This window comes from Acinonyx jubatus, chromosome A3 (assembly GCF_027475565.1).
Source record: "Acinonyx jubatus isolate Ajub_Pintada_27869175 chromosome A3, VMU_Ajub_asm_v1.0, whole genome shotgun sequence".
In the NCBI taxonomy this organism is placed as follows: domain Eukaryota; kingdom Metazoa; phylum Chordata; class Mammalia; order Carnivora; family Felidae; genus Acinonyx; species Acinonyx jubatus.
In genome coordinates this window covers 25787889-25804178 of record NC_069388.1, presented here as the reverse complement: position 1 = coordinate 25804178, position 16290 = coordinate 25787889, and the positions used below count along the sequence as shown (strand labels likewise).

General features: G+C 54.3%; 1 protein-coding gene across 9 annotated transcripts in view; it reads right to left on the bottom strand.

The window, feature by feature from the left end:
- The window catches only part of NOL4L (nucleolar protein 4 like), a 125566-nt gene that overhangs the window by 30272 nt on the left and 79004 nt on the right, over window positions 1-16290 (bottom strand). The window contains exon 1 of one of the 9 annotated variants that reach the window (XM_027069836.2): window positions 6640-6800. The exons of 7 other annotated variants lie outside the window; for them this stretch is intronic. The gene's annotated coding sequence lies outside the window, so the exon portion shown is untranslated. Of the gene's footprint in view, window positions 1-2971; window positions 3557-6639; window positions 6801-16290 lie in introns of those variants that run through there. One more of the 9 variants, XM_053200095.1, reaches the window with a different exon arrangement.

Genomic DNA, 16290 nt, shown 5'->3' with positions numbered 1-16290 from the left:
ACAAAACTCTCCCGTGCGGCCCCCCAGGACGGAACCTAAGAGTGAGACGGGTGGCTGGCCAGAGAGCGGACCCTTGGAGGCACAGAGCCCATCGAGGCTCTGGGAGCCAGGGGCAGACACATCCTTGCTTGGGCCGCCTGCTCCTTCCCGGCTGCCCAGAGCACACTGTGCTCAGGGTCTGACCTGAGGTAGGAAGGCCTTTCCTGGCTCTTGGGTGTTGTTGAAACACCCATGATTTACAAGGCTGAATCTATTAACATCCGGAAGCGCCACCTACTCAGAACACTTCATGCATTCATTCAACAAGCATTTATTGAACACCTGCTATGAGCCAAGCACTTTCTAGGCGTTGGGAAGTTCAGCAGTGGACAAGACAGAGTCCTAGTGCTCCTGGCACTCCCTGTCCCGCAGGGGAGGAGATGGATAAGCAGCAGAAAAAACACGTAACAGCTGTGGTGATGGGCTCCGGAGCAGAACGAAGCAGAGCAAGCGGGAGAGGGGCCCGTGGGGCCGTGTTTGTCAGGTGGCCAGGGAGGGCCTCGCCGGTTAGGAAACATCTGAGAGGAAGCCCACAGGAAGTGAGGAAGGTTACCATGCAGGGGTCTGCACAGGGAGCCTTCCAGGCACTGGCACATGTTGGTGGGTCCAAGGAGCAGCCAGGAGGCCACTGTGGCCGGAGGAGAGGGGTAGGCCAGGGGCGGCGGTGCCACACAGGAGTGTCCCCTCCCAAAGTGCGCACAAGCCTGGGCGGGGCTGTCCGCAGCCGGTCCGCTAAGCACACGGTGTCCTCACCCAGGAGCCAGGAGCGGGGAAAAGTCAGAACCGCTGGGCGCAGCGCTCAAGGTGCCCACCCTCCACCCTCGCTCCACCAACTTGAAAACGTGAACAGACGCCAAAGTTCATTAGGCTCCAAGTGCTCCCCTTTGATCGTCTCATGTCATCCTCCCCACAGGCCCACCTGTGGGCCTCATGAGGCAGGTGTAGTCATCAGCCCCATTCTACAGATGAGAAACGGCCGCTCCAAGGGGTTAGGGCGACCGCCCAAGGTCGTGAGCTTACAAGCGGCAGAGCCAGACGTGCGCAATCCTAGAGGCCCAGACGCGCCATCCTTCCCACCTGCGAGGCTGCGCCCAGGCTGTCCGCCTCACCCGGAACACCCACCGGCCTGTGGCACCGCACAGCGCAAAGTCCGAATGCGTACCTGTCTCACCCACCAACTCCGGCTGTCTCCATCACTCTTACACAATCTGTCCGCACCAGCAGCCCCCTGCAGTCAGGCACACGCCCCTCAGCTGCGGCATGTCAACATACTCTGGGCTTTGCCCTGACTTTCCCCAGAGAACCTGAAGTCCTTCCGAGGGTGGGGACGAGGCAGCGTGTCTCCCGGACCCCCCCGCAAGGCCTGCGAGACGCGGGGCACTGGCTGAACTGCCTGGCGGGATCCTGGCGTTTGAGGAGGATGCAGCATCAGCTCGACAGTGGCGGCCTCGGTCCCTCCACACACGGTTCTCGAATGGAGACCATATGAAAGCCGGATGGTGGCTGGCAGGCTGGCGGCAGCACACGGCCCCGCAACGTCTCCCCGTGGCACATGCCAGCCACCCCACGCAGGGCCTAGGGTTTCTCTGACTCAGATCGCTAAACTGTCCACCAGAATGACCCCCTCCACCCTTCCCTGCCCTGCCAAGTCGAAGTGGGAAGAGGTGAGCGAAACTTTACACTGAAGTTGACTGACAGCGAAAACCCAGTGCCCACCGTGCCACCGGGGTCTTTGGGGGCAAGGGTTTCACGAGATTTCCCTCCCATGGCTCCACTAAAAAAGCAGGCACCCACGTCAGGCCTGTCTCAGGATGTGGGACCCGCCCCTCCGAGATCGACCCCAGCTGCCCAAGGGCACCACAGCTAGCTGCAGAGCTGGGCTCTGAACCCAGGCGGTCTGTGCCCAGAGCCCACATCACAGAGCCGCCACACCGCGCTTCCTCCCTTCAACTGAAAGAGCCAGACTCCTTAACGACAAAGTGTCTCAGGATGAGACCCACAGGAGACTCATGGGAGATGGAGCTATATTTACACATACTCCCACACGCGCTCCCTCTCTTCAATGAGTGGCACACATTTTCTGAACATCTACTATGTGCTTGTGTTGTGCCGGGGGCACAGACGACGAAGGCTCCTTTCCTTCAGGACCTTGTTATCTACGGAGAGACACCAGCCAAAAATTCTGCCCCGCTTAAGTGCCAGGAGAAAGGGGCTACGGACCCCTCCCAAGCCACTGATGGACTGCCGAGCTCTCCCCTGGAGAGTGTTCTCACAGCCCCGCGGGGTCTGCTGCACGACCCCTGGCTCTGAAGGTGGTGGCTCTGTGCAAGGTTCCAACACCGCTGCTGTAGCCGCTTTTTAGGAGAAACCAAGCGTCGTCAACCCGGTTGAAACACAGAAAACGAGTACGTTCTGACGGAGCTGCCACAGCTACTTTTGTGGGAGAGAAGCCTTCCCAGACCCCTTTGCAACCTGGCTGCTACAGCGCAGCCCCCAGCCGCAGAGCGCAGGCCGCGACCTCGCCCCCTTGATGGAGCCGAGGCTCCAGGAGCAGGCTAATTACACAGGCAGTCGCCGGTGCACGCGGCTCTGAGACCGTCCATGACTGTGTAGGGCGGGAGATGCACTCCTTTCCCGAGGGATCAGCAGGAGGTGGCCAGCGCGGTCTTGTGAGCCACAGGCTCTTGGGCCTGTGGATTGACTTAGGGTGTTCTCCCCCTGCTCACCCAGAGGTCACGAGTTAGGCCCCTCTTGCTTTTCCCTTCTGGACTCTCAAGGGAATCTGATCTACTAATTTCTCTCTGTAAACAAACTTCAGTGAAATTTTCATTAGAGAATAAAAGAGTGTATACAGTCCAGTCTTTCTGGGCCACCTCTCCCCAGACCCCATGAGAGTGACCAGCCAGATGCCCCCTTCCCCAGCTCCTCTTACCTCAGACACCTTGAAGCCTACAGCCTTGCCACCTGTTGATAAAAGTCCATCATTCAGCACCAAAGGGCCTGAGCCATTGTGGGCATCAAAGTGATAGCACCACTGCCTTTCTGAAGGGGGGGACCTTAAGAATATGTGGGGAGCAGGTGAGCAGCACCCAGCCAGCCCCTAGGACACACCCCAATCCTGGAGCCCTGACTCTGGGCAGAAGGAGAGGAACCGGACCAAACCCTCCCTGCTTATCTGCAGTCCAAAATTCATGGGCAGGTTCAGTTTCTCTCCACCCAGGTTCTGAGGCCCTTCCTCCTCTGCAGGCAAACTAGCACCAACCACTGCCCAGCCTAGGAGGAGGAGAAAACGGGAGAGCAGAGGGGAAATGGTGGAAACGCGCCTGTATCCATGGCGGGTAACTAGGAGCAGGTGCTATCAGTAACCTGATTATTTTACAACTGGGGTCAATTTCTTGGGAACTAGGTTCCTGGTGCCTCTGAAGTTGAGCCATTTGCATCCTCCAGGACAGGGATCCTGGGGCGTGCCTCACACAACATTTTCCAGGCCTTTCCTCTCAGCTGTAACTCTATCTCTACCACTTGCTTTGAGGAAAAAAAAAAAAAAAAGAGGAGGATTTGCTGAGAATTTAGTGCAATTGTAAGCCATAAGCCCTGACCAGGAGCCTTGGGTGTACGTTTCAGAGAAGGGGAGTGGGGGAGGGGAGGCAGGGATGTGCCAGAGGTGTTTCTGGGCCAGGCAGGAGACAGACCCCTCTGTCTAGCCCCCACAGTCTGTTTGATGAGAGGCTGAAGCTCCTGCCAGAAAGATCGCCAGGCTGGGACAGTTGCCCCAGCACTAACTAGCTCTACCCCAAGGAGGCGGGCACCAAGATGTAGAAAGTGAGCACCTCCTTCTGGAACACCTGCACGTTCCTTCTGGGCCCTGGAATTCTTCAGTAAGAGGCAACTCTTCCCCTTGTCTCCATGTCAGCGAGCATTACACACACAGCCTTCTGAGCATGCCAAGAAGGTACTGAACCGCATTTGACCCCAACTTAACCCCTTCGGTTCATCAGATGGCTTATTAATGGAAGACGAAAACCCCCCAGGATTGAAAGTAGTGAAGGGATTGCACAAATGAAATCTTAGGGTGGTCTGAGCCGCAGCTCCTGGGAGCTGTGGGGTCCCAAGGCTGCCACTTCATGCTCCACACTGAGCCCACCTGGCCACCAGGGGAGGAGGCCAGCCTCCTGGGGACACTCCCTGCACAATTCCACTCCTTCCTGCTAACATACCTTCTCTGCTGACTAGTCCTGTGAGCACAAGCCCTTCTGGGAAACGTGGAGTGGGGAGGGCTGAGGCAGCCAATCCCCTAACACCTTTCAGGTGTTCTCGTACACATGCATAGTGTCCGTCAGAAACATACATACACACATAGGGAGATGCTCTGTTGTCCTTGCTGTCACGAAGGCCTGAATGCTGGGAGTGAGCATTTTCAACACCTTCCTACTAGTGTGTCGAGTGTAAAATGGGCTTTTGTTTCCTAGGCAAAGGCAACTGGCTGTTTTCCCAGCACTCCTCACCACGAGGGCCTCACTGACACCCCAGGCCCTGGCATTAACAGGGGTCTCTTTAAGAGGGTGGCTGGAGAGAGGAGTTGCAGCAGACGGGGTTCTTCCAGCCAAAAGGAGAGCTGGAGAGGAACCACTCTGAGCTAATCCCCTGCAGGAGTTTCCTTCCAAGAAAAGGACCCAGACAAGACAAAAAAGTTCTTGAGAAACTCAGGGCAGCCCAGCTCCACATGGCCCCAGGGTGGCTGAGGCCACAGAAGTTTCCCCAAATCCACCTCCTCAGCTGGGAGGAAAGTTCTGGGGTGTTCTGCTCCCGAAAGGTGCTGAATGGGGTCATGCCACACAGCTGAGGTAAAGTGGGTGTGGGAGGAGGTGCTGTCTTAAAACCTACTCTATAAAACAAGCCCAGCTTGAGATGGGATTAGACAGGAGCTTGATATTATTTAAAGACACATTTGGGCCCTAATGGTTTTCCAACGAAGGGGTAATTTACTATGTAAGGACTAAACTACCCCCAAGGCCTGGGCCATATAGGGGTCTTTCCCCAGACCAACCTCCAGCCCAGAAGCAGGGCGCCAGACAGCACCCCTAGTCCCATCACACAGATGGTTCTCCCCAGAGGAGCTGTGAGAGCCCCTGAACACCTCTCCCCACACCCCCACCTGGTAGGCTGGGGGCCCCAGGCTGGGGTTTCCAGCTGATTCTGGGATAAGTAGGGCTTTATCTCAAGGGAGAATCTATTTCAAGCCACAATCCTTCTCAGAAAGAGGAGGAAATCACAGAGTCCAAACACCATTTCAGGTGAAATCAGGAGGTTATTAATCTCCCCTCAGAGCAGACAGAAAGAAAAATCAATGTTTTAGAGGGGGGAAAAAGGTTCCATTTGAATTAATGGGTTTGTGGCTTCTCCATTGATCTGCGCCTCTTCACACTTTCTTTTTGTGCTTTTGTGCTCTTGGGGAGGGGGAAGGGAGAAGGGAATGGGGAGGAAGGGGGTGGGCCTCCCGGTAAGGAAAAGGACGGTCTAACCTTAACCTTTCTCCAGGAATAATGCTAATTAGCCAGGCTTAATGAGAACTTCCCCCAGGAAGCGCGGCCCAGTAGGGGCGACCGGACTCGGGCAAAACGCTGCTCCAGGTGGGAGCAGGGAGGGGGAGTCATTTCTGAACTCGAGCCGCTGGAATAAAAACTGTGGATGGCACACCCCCACCCTGCCCCACGAGAAGTGTCCGGTCCAGGAGGGCTAGGTGGAGAGCGGGGAGTGGCCGGCGGGGGCGTAAATTCAACTTAACGTGGACGCGCGCCCTCACTCCGGCCGGCTGCCCCCGCCCCGTGTGTCCCCTTCATTTAGGAATGCCCCTTCGCCAGGAGCCGCCGCCGCCCCCGCCCCCCGGCTTCCGCTCTGACGGTACACCTGAGCAGGGCACCCGGTCCTCTCGGGGGAGGGACAGGGGCCTGCCGAAGTGGGCTCAACTCTGCAAACCTCATCTCAACTCCCCGCGCCGTGGCGGGGAGCCCCTCCCTGCCACTCAACGCTTCCCGTCCTCATATCCCCAAACAGTCCACTTCCCTTCTCTCGGCGGCCGCGGTGGCGGCAACCCGAGCCCGGCCCCCACCCCGCCGCCTGCGAACGCCTTCCTCCCCGGGACGCGGTGCCGAGCCCGCTGCAAACGGTGTGGCCGCCGCACAATACCGCGGCGCGGCGCAGCGCAGCGCACACAATCACCGCCCCCCAGGACCGGCGGCGCGCACGGCCCGGGAGTGGGGTGCGCCCGGCGGCCCCCCGGCACTCGCCGCCAGGCACACCTCTCCGGGACCCCAAAGCCCCTAGAGTGCACCTCCCCTGCCCGTCCCCCCCCCCCCCAACTCGGTCACACTCACCCGCCCCCCGCCCCAGCCCACTCCGCCCAGGGCGCAGCCGCTTCCCTGCGCCCCCCTCCTCAGCCCCGGCGCAGGAAGCTCCCCCGCGTCCCCCTCCCCAGAACCCCCCAGCTCCCCCACCCCTTTAACCGCAGCTCAACGGCCGGCGGCATCGGCGGGAGAAGGGGGGCGGCGGCCGGGGGCCCGGAAACGGCCCGATCGCGGGGATACGGGTCGGACTCCGTACCTGGGCGGGAGGCGAGGCGGAGACCGGCGGTCGGGCTCGGCGAGTGAGCGGGGCGGGCGGCAGTGACAGCCCCACAGCTCCAGCTGCTGCTGCTGCTGCTGCTGCCGCCGCGGCCGCCCGGGGAGAGGGGCTGGCACCGCCGCGGCGCGTCACTGCCCGGCCCGGGGGCGGGGGTGGCCAGGGGGAGGGCCCAGGCGAGCGGCGGCGGCAGCGGCGGCGGCGCCGCGCCGGGAGGGAGGAAGAGGGAGGGGGGCACCGGGCACGGGGAGGCGGGGGAGGGGGGGCGGGACCGGGCACGGGGCGGGGGCCGGGGGGAGGGGAGCGCGGGGAGGGCGCACGCAGGGGGAGTAGGAGGAGCAGCAGGAGGAGGAGGTGGAGGGGCTGACGAGAGGGAGGAGTGGGCACGGGGGGAGGGGGAGAGAGGAAAAGGAGGCACCCAGAGAGAGGAGAAAGGAGGGAGAGGCCGGGGGGCGGGGAGGGGGGAGAGGAGGTGGAAAGAGGGGGTGCTGGGCCAGGTAGTGGGGGAGGGATGAGGGCGCACTGGACGCGCTGCCGTGCGCTCCGGGGGGAGAGCGCTCTTAAGGGGGAAGCGCTTCGAGGAAGATTCTTGCTGGGGGCTGAGCCCCGGAAAGAAAGCGGTGGGGTGTGTGCCCGCCCCTCGCTCCTGGAGGCCGCAGTCTTCGGGTCTGGGGGTTGGAAGGGGAGGCACCCGGCCCGCCGGCTCTCTGCGTTCAGGCCAGGAGAGGAGAGACTTGGCCCAAAGAAAGTGACTCAGGCACCATTAGGAACTCTCCACGCCCTGGGGCCTTCGGGCAGCCCTGGACCTCCTCGTGTCCCCTGGTTCCCTGGGCACGCGGGTCCTCGCTGGGCGGGGCTGCTGGGTCCCCGGGCGGTCTCAGCGAGACCCTAGTCTGGGAGAATCAGGCACGTGGCCGGCTCTCTCCCGCCCCCCCCACCCCTATCTCAGGGCCCCCCTTTTCTTGATCAAGTTCAAGATCGGGGTCCTTAGCGCGCTGCCCCCCCTGCCCCCTCCTCTCCCCTCCCCCTCCCTATATTCCGTACCATCTCGCCTCTTCACTCTTCCTTTGTCTCTTTCCCACCACTTAGTTTACACCCTCCCATGCTCCCCTTCTTCCTCCCTGGCGGGCGCCTGGGACTCCAAGATGCGTTCACCTGTCCGACCCAAACATTTCTGCGATCGGGAGCGCTCGCCGCCGCCTCGCTCTCTGCTCCCTCCCGGCCACCCCCACCCACTCCTCCCGCCGGTCATTGTGCTCCTCTAGACCACACCGTACCGGCTCCTTACGGCGCGCGAGCTACAGTTGTAAAGTAATAGGATAACATCACGAATGCTGCTCCATCCCAGACCTGGGCGCGTACTGTCCGCGGAGACACAGCGTGGCAGGAGAGGGAAGACCCAGGCGGGTCAGAGACGCCGTCCTCCGCACAGGCGGACCTTGTCCGCCTGGGGTGCTGGAGAAGACCGCGTGGGGCGTCGCGGGGTGGGGGGTGGAGGACCCTGGACCTGCGAGCAACCTCAGACTCAGCCTAGAACAGAACTCGCTCGTCCCCAAACAGCACAATTAGACCCCAACAGACAAGATGGGTCAAGGGCAGACGTCCCCCTCCTCAGATTCACAACCTCCGTTACCACGCATCAGCTTTCAGGAAAAGCTTGTGCTTTAACAGGGATGAGGAGCTGCCCTCGTGGAATTCTGTGAGGAAATGGCCAAAAAACAAAACAAAAATACCAACAACGATCCCACCTCCTGGTCCCTCTAGTCGCATCCGAAAAAGAAGGGCAATTTCTACTGACTTCACGCTACAACTCATTCACAGTAGAACAGCAAAGAAAAAAAAAAAAAAGACAGCCATCTCGGTTGTTTGCAATTTTGAAACAGACTGCCTTTAACCCTCCAACTTTTTTTCTCTAAAAGCCTTTTTCTTTCTTTCACTGAAAGCTTTGCATTGTGAACAATCCGAGGTAAACAAGGCTCCCTCTACAGGTGTGAGTGGGAAGTACAACACAGGTTCAGAGCTCAGTATTCACCCCTTAGAAAAATAGGATGGCAACATATCAAATTAAAGGCAGACAGACTTGTCCCGCACGTGCTAAAGATTTATTGTCAGTATAGAACTTACACTTTATTTTTAAAAGAGGGTCTAAGCATGTTACTCATTAGCGCCTTTTATTCCTAAAATCCAATGTGTTTTCAAACCAATGCACCCTTCCCAGTTTTCTCTAATAGATCTTCTTGCCCATTGTCGTGGGGACAGCCTGGAGGCTGCATCACCTGAATGTCCACAGGTGTTGGTGCCCAATAATGATTTTTAGAATTTTAATTAGTGGTCATGACTCTCCAGTTCATCCAGGGAAATGCGGGCGTTTCCAACATGGGAAATGCCCTTCCTCACTTTGAAAATGAGATAATTCAGGCCCGGATTTCCCATCTCTTCCCACCACATTTCTAGAGACCTTTGACTTCTCTTGGCCTGATTCACTATTTCACAGCAGTGGTGGACATCTGGGCTTGAAATATAAAGCCAAATCCAGCTGAAGTTCAAAGGTGGAATTGAACCCAGATAACCCACCTCCTTTCTGACTAATAAAAGAGAGCCAGTACCGCCCAGGAGAGCAGAGCAGTGATTTTCTCTAGGCATGAAATGTGAACTCATTTACCATCCCTGAGATAAAACAGCCTCAGCCCCACTCAACCCACAGAAAGCAGTTGGGAGCCCTAGAGAAACCTGGCTGTTTAGCAGCACCAAAAATTAGGTGAATTTTCATGTGTGCTGAAGCCTGCAGAAATCTCCCAGATCCTTATTCCTGCAGGAGTGGCCACTCCTTGAGTAACCTTGTGCTGGTTGTTTTCAGTGTCCTTGTGCCTTTGGACAACTCCCTCGATCCTTAAAGTGGCCACAGTACGGGTCCCAACAAGGAATGGCATGACCTAGTTTCTTGACCACTAATTCTCCCAAGGATGCGACCTTCCTTCTTTCGGCCCCAGTCTTGGTGGGAGAGTATGGCAGGGAAGGCTGCTCCCATATGCTTCAGAGGGCAGTACTGCCTTCATGTCCCCTTCATGTCAGGCTCTGCAAGCAGTGGGTGCTTTTTTTTTTTTTAATGTTTATTTATTTTGAGAGAGAGAGAGAGAAAGTGGAGGAGGGGCAGAGGGAAAGGAAGACAGAGAATCCCAAGCAGGCTCCACACTGAGCTCGAGCTCATGAACCGTGAGATCATGACCTGAGCTGAAATCAAGAGTAGGATGCTCTACCGACTGAGCCAGCCAGGCGCCCCAACAGTAGGGGTTTTTGTAAGTGGACAATTGGCAGGGCATTTGCTCTATAGGACAGTTTCTTAAGCAGCAAACTCCTCCAGACAGACTCCTATATGACATGAGACATCCCCCCCACAAGTAGGGACCTGGCCAAGGGGATCAAGGGTTTGTTACTATTAGGAAAAACAGGAGCTTAGTCTGATCAGAGAGGATACTGTTCAAGCATCTCAGAGCATTTAAAAACCCATCTATCCCTATATGTTACTTACTTATGATGGAAGAGAACATGTACCTGCACAATGGAGAGACTGGCAGGCACCCATAACCATGCGATCAAATTCAGGAGCCCCCTGAAGTGGGGCCACCTGACATGATGTGCTCACCTCCTGAAGAGATGCAATCATCACCCACGTTGTGTTCTCCAAAACGCATAACCTGAATCTGATTATGAAGAGACACCCAGACAAGAAATCTAGAGAGACTCTCTACAACATGACTGTCCTGGACTCTTCATAAAGATTCATTGTTATTAATTCGGGTGTTCTAAACCCTGAGAGTAAAGAGAAATAACAGCTAAATGCAAAGTTTGAATCCTGGTTGGATCCTGGAAACAAGGAGTAAGAAGGAAGATGGGGTGAAGGAGAGGCACAGGAAGTTGGGGCGAGGGATCGAGTGGAGACGGGTTGAGGGTGGAGACAAGGGTGGGCTCTGGGCTGAGTGGTCAGAGAAGGACCCTCTCGAGAGTAAGCCAATGTGTGCCCTGACCCCAGGGTGGCTGAAGTGGACAACTGGGTGAAGACCTGGGGGCACAGTCTTCTAGGCAGAGGGAAGAGCTGGTGCCACGGCCCTGAGGTAGGAAGGGACTTGGCATGTTTGAGGAACAGAAAGGTGAGCAGTGTGACCAGAGTGAGATGGGCCAGGGTCGGGGGGACAAAGGTGAGAGGGTATTCAGGGCCAAGCACGCAGGGCCATGTACACCACTGTAAAGTATGTGGATTTTATTCTAAGAGTGAGGAAATGATGCAATATGAATTATGTTTTTAGATCAGAGGGGATGAGATTATAAGGAAGCAAGAGTGACAGCAGGGAGACCAGTGAGGAGGTCCAATAGAGTCTAGCCAAATGGGACTGGTTCAAATTCTGGTTCTGACACTCAAGTGACTTTGGGCAACACACTTAAATCTCTTTAAGCCTCAGTTTCTTGATCTACAAAGTGGATAATAAGAGTGTGGTTAATGTAGTATTTGACACCAAATTTCCCCTTTCCAATTGGACACTGTGGTGGCCAGCCTCCAAGATGGCTCTGTGTGATCCTCACCTCCTGGTATCACACCCTAGTGCCCTGTCACAATGGTCACAATGAATAGGGCTGTGCAAGCTATTAGGTATTGTGGAAATGAGGGTGTATGACTTCTGAGGTTAGGTCACAAAATGCAACTGGATATCCTCCTGAGGGGTAGTATTTGGCAAATGGCAGCTTTTATCATCATCATCAGGATTCTGAATTTTCACAATGATAACCCCCCAACCCCCTGCACAAATGCTGCACTGGTTTACTCAGCCACCAGTGACGGGTGGCAATTCCCATTTCATGGCATGCTTGTCAGTGCTTAGTATTAGCAATCTCTTCTGTCTTTACCAATCTGAGAGGTGAAAAATAGTATCTCTTATTTTCCTTTGCCTCTCTTCATTTGGCAGTGTGAGTGTATATTTATGTGTATCATGTATTTATTGGTCACTTGCATTTCTTAGAACAACCTGTTCATATTCTTTGCCCATCTTTCTATTTGGGTTGGTGGTATTTTTTTTTTTAATTTTATTAAAAAATGTTTTTTGACATTTATTTTTGAGAGAGAGAGAAAGAGAGAAAGAAAGAAAGAAAGAAAGAAAGAAAGAAAGAAAGAAAGAAAGAAAGAAAGAATGTGAGCGGGAGAGGGGCAGAGAGAGACAGAGACACAGAATCCGAAGCAGGCTCCAGGCTCTGAGATGTCAGCACAAAGCCCAATGCACGGCTCAAACTCCTGAGCTGTGAGATCATGACCTGAGCTAAAGTTGGATGCTCAACCGATTGAGCCGCCCAGGCGCCCTGGTGGTCTTTTTTTTTTATGAAGGAAATTTAATCTTTTGTCATATATTTTGCAAATATGTTGTCCTTTTGTTGTCTTTTTTATTTTATTTGTGATGAGATTATTTTGCCATATGGAAAATTTTTATTTTTATATCCTCTCAATTTTTTTTTTCTGTTAGGGCTTAAAGGTTTCAGGCCAGAACAAAGGTTTTTCCCACTCTAAGATTATAAAAGTAATTCATCCATATTTTCTTGTAGAGCACTTATAGCTCCATTGTATTAAATCTTTTTCTTTTTTTTTTTTTTAAATAAGCTCTATGCCCAATGTGGGGCTTGAACTCAGGACCCTGAGATCAAGAGTCACATGCTCTACTGAGTGAGCCCACCAGGTGCCCCAAATCTTCATTCAACCTGTAATTTATCTCCATATAAGTAGTGAGGTCTACTACTAAACCTAGTTTGTATTTTTTTAAGTGGTTCTCCAAGTTGTCCCAATACCATCTTTTAAATAGTTCATCTTTGTCCATGGGTTAGAAATGCCACTATTATAGTACACTACACTAATTTTCCCTTATTTTTAGAATTGTCTATTCTATTTTATTGATCTATTCCTGTCCCAGTATTATAGCTCTAGAATATATTTTAATATCTAGTAGGGCTGACATCCACCTCTATCCCCCAAGAGCTGTCCAATTAAACCCAGGCCGTAACAGAGAGGTGCCCTAGGTGCAGACAATCATGGAGAAAGGAGGGGCTTGGGGTAGGAGGTTCTTGGAAGAGATGCCATCCATCTGAACCAAAGAAGGCAGGAGGAATGTGACAGGTGGCAAGTAGGGAGGGCATCTCAGCAGGAAGAGGAGCATGGATGGAAGCACCAAGGGCTTCACACATGCCTGAATTCAAAACACCTGATCTGTGGATTGGGGCCTAGCTTGGCTTCTCCATCTATTCTTGGCATTGGCTGATTTTTGCACAGCTGGCTGCAACCTCATAGTCAGTTTGACCACTTTGCTGAAATCTAGAAGAACTGTCCAATACTGTGTCCTCATTCCTTCTCTGTTTAGATAAATTTCCCATGTGAATATAACTAAAAGGGCCTGGCTTGTGGAAATGTACTTTCCTAACAACCAAACAAAAGGTAGAAATTACACTTTCACCCAATCTCCTTTTCAGTGATGTGTTGCTTTAAAGTGTCATCAGTTAATCTCTGTTCATGTCGCTCTCCTACTCCAAAACCTTCAATGGCTCCCAGTTGCTGGCAGAATCAAGTTGCAGCTCAATGGCCTCGTGTTCGAGGCCTTCCACAGCCCTGCTGGCCTTGTATCCTTCTGTTCTAAGCGGTGAACTCTGCTTCAGAGAGACTCACTATCTTCTGTTCCCCAATCACCCATGTGTGACCCCCTTCCTTCCTTTGATCATGCCTGCTTTCAGGCACATGTTCTTTCCACAAATATGTATAGACCCCCTATCACATGCCATGCACCATGATAAGTATGGGAGACCCAGCAAAGAACAATACAGATATAAGTCTGTCCACTCAGAGCCTGCAGGCCAGCAGGAGAGAGAGAGAGAGAGAGAGAGAGAGAGAGAGAGAGAGAGAGAGAGATTAAACAAATGACCACATGGTTTCTGGTCACAGGATGTACATTCAGTTTGTACTTGACAGTTGTGGGGCCTGTTGAGAACAAAGTCCCCGGCATGTAAGAAGGACATACTGGATCCTGGAGGGATCCACTGAGGAGGTGACATTTAAGTTGGGCATTGAAGGATGCATGCTAGAAAGGTGCTTTCGGCCATCAGCAAAGACCCCCTCCACCCTTGCCAAATCTGGAACCCTCTGAACCTGGAGCAGCCAATTTCGCAGACCACGCGGCTGGCTCTTGTGGCAGGTCTCTGTTACTCCCGTTACCTAATGTGCTTGTACTTCCTGTTTCCTGCTTTATACCTCCTTTCCCCAACTGGACATGAACTCTCAGGGCTAGGACAGGCTCTTAGGCGGCACAGTCCCCGGCAGAACTCCTCACTGCATCACTCAGGACCCCGTTTCGCCCTCCGCCCAGTACAGCTCTGAGCTCCACGACGCAGCTCTGAATTAGGCACACCATTTGCAACCCAGGCCGCACTTTGTAACTCCCGCAGAGCACGCGCTCCCCCCTCCTCTCTCTTCATGCGTTCTAGCACCTTTGGAGAGGCTCAGCCAAAAAGCCAAGGCCGGCTGTAACCCAGCACTTCCGCTCCTAGGTACACACACAACAAACCAAAGGGGGACGGTCCCTATAGAACACATTCTAGAAGGATCACAGAACACTATTCGCAGGAGCCCCAACCCAGAAGCCACCCGAGTGAACGCTAACGGAGACCGGCTGGCCGTGGCTCCACACGTGCTGTGGAATACCCCTCGGCGACACAGGGAGCACCACACAGATGATGCTCACAAACTCAGGCTTGTGAGTGAAGATGCGCATGTTATATGATTCTATTCATAGTCACTTCTAGAATAGGAAAAACCAATGTATGCTATTAGAGGCCAGGGTGGTGGTCACCCTTGGTGGGGGTGGTGACTGGGAGGGGGCACAGGGGGTCTCTGGGGTGCTGACAATGTTCTGTTTCTTGATCTGAGAATTGGTCACAGGAGGTGGATTCAGTCTGGAGAAACTTACTGAGCTGTCCACTTAAACGATGTGTGCTCTTTTCTGTTTGAGTGGTATAGTTTAATGAAAGTTTGAAAAAGGAAAAAAAAAACTGGAGCCAGTTACCATGGTCGAGCAGCCTGGAGCTTGGTGTGCTCAATTACTGCGACCCACTCTGTGCCAGGCAGTTACGCTGGGTGGTAGTATATGTTACCTTATTGAATCAGCCAAATAGCAAGGTTGGTATTAATTGCCGTCGTGTAATGACAAGTAGGGGCTCTGGGAGGAAGATTAAATGACTCATCCAGTCACCCAACAGTGAGGAAGCTGGCATTCAGAGGCCAGGGGACATGCCCTCAGTCACAGAGCTGGAAGCTAGTGGCCGTGCTGGGGTTCGAACCAGGGTATGTGGGTCCCCAGAGTGTGGGGAGTGCCCTGCTGAGGCAGGACCGGTGAGTCAGACCATGTGGTGTCGTACTTCACCGACCTGCAGCACAGAAAGACAAAGCCCCAGAGCAAGTCTGGGCCCTCAGAGGTCTCCCTCAGGCTGAGCACTGGCAAGGGGCTGGGGCTGCTCCCCCTGGTGGGACCCCAAGGCTTCTCCATGCAACCCCTGAGGGAAGCTGGGTCTGGGGCCTTTCCTTAGCTCTTCAGCAGGTGATGGGAGGAGAGGCCAGGGCCCCTCTGCCAGATGCTGCAGCTACCAGATGCTGCTCCAAGGAAGACAGGCTCGGCTGTGGGGACAGGTTGCCAAGAGAAAGGGGCGGGTGGCACTTCCCCTTTTCGGCCTGCACCCTCCGTGACAGAGCCCGAGGCTGGAAGGTGTGTGGGTCATGGTCAAGGGTTCTGGGGGCAGAGCTACAGCACGGAGAACTTTCTGACGGCTGGAGTCCTGTGCCTGGTGGGCAGCGCCGGGCTGGGGGTACAGCTGGGGAGCAGGTGACTGGGGTGTGTTCTGTTTACATTCAGGCCCTTCCTTGACGTGACTTCAGGCAGGCAACCTAACCTCTTTAACTTTGTTTTCTCATCTCTAAGATGGGGGGACAACAGGGACTCGCTCTGAAGGCTGCTGTGAGGTTTAAATGCAGCGATGCATTTAAATAAGTAGTTTGTAATAAAGGCATCAGCCAAGATACTTTCACCGAGTCCCTGCTGTGTGCCGGGTCCTGCTCCACATGCCAGGACTGCGGTGCTGCGATAAGGGGACCCAGACCCATCCCTCTGAAGCTGTTAGTGCTGGTGCCACTGGGGGCCTTGGCCTGTCTCTATATTTGCTCACTCTCACCTTCCTTTTCCTTTCTCTCCTCCTTCCTCTTCCCTTGGGAAGTAATAGCATAATGTTAGAGGGAACAGGGCTCTCTCGCACTAGCTCTATGACCTTGGATAAGTTACCTGAGCTCTCTGAGAGTGAGCCTAGTTTCCCCAGCCACGTGGGGGACCTGGCACACAGAAGGCCTCCAACAACCATTCCTTCTCTCTTCCTTCCTCTCCTTCTTCTCTTCTTCTCCCTCCCTGCTTCTCCTCTGTTTCCCTCCCTTCTTATTATTTTCTCCCACCCGATCCTTTGGCATCTTAATAACCCAAGTGCATTATCAAGCTCAATTGATCGCGCCCAGGCCATGGGAGATACTGTGGACTAACTTATCTGATACCCAAACTCGACATTTCTCCTTTC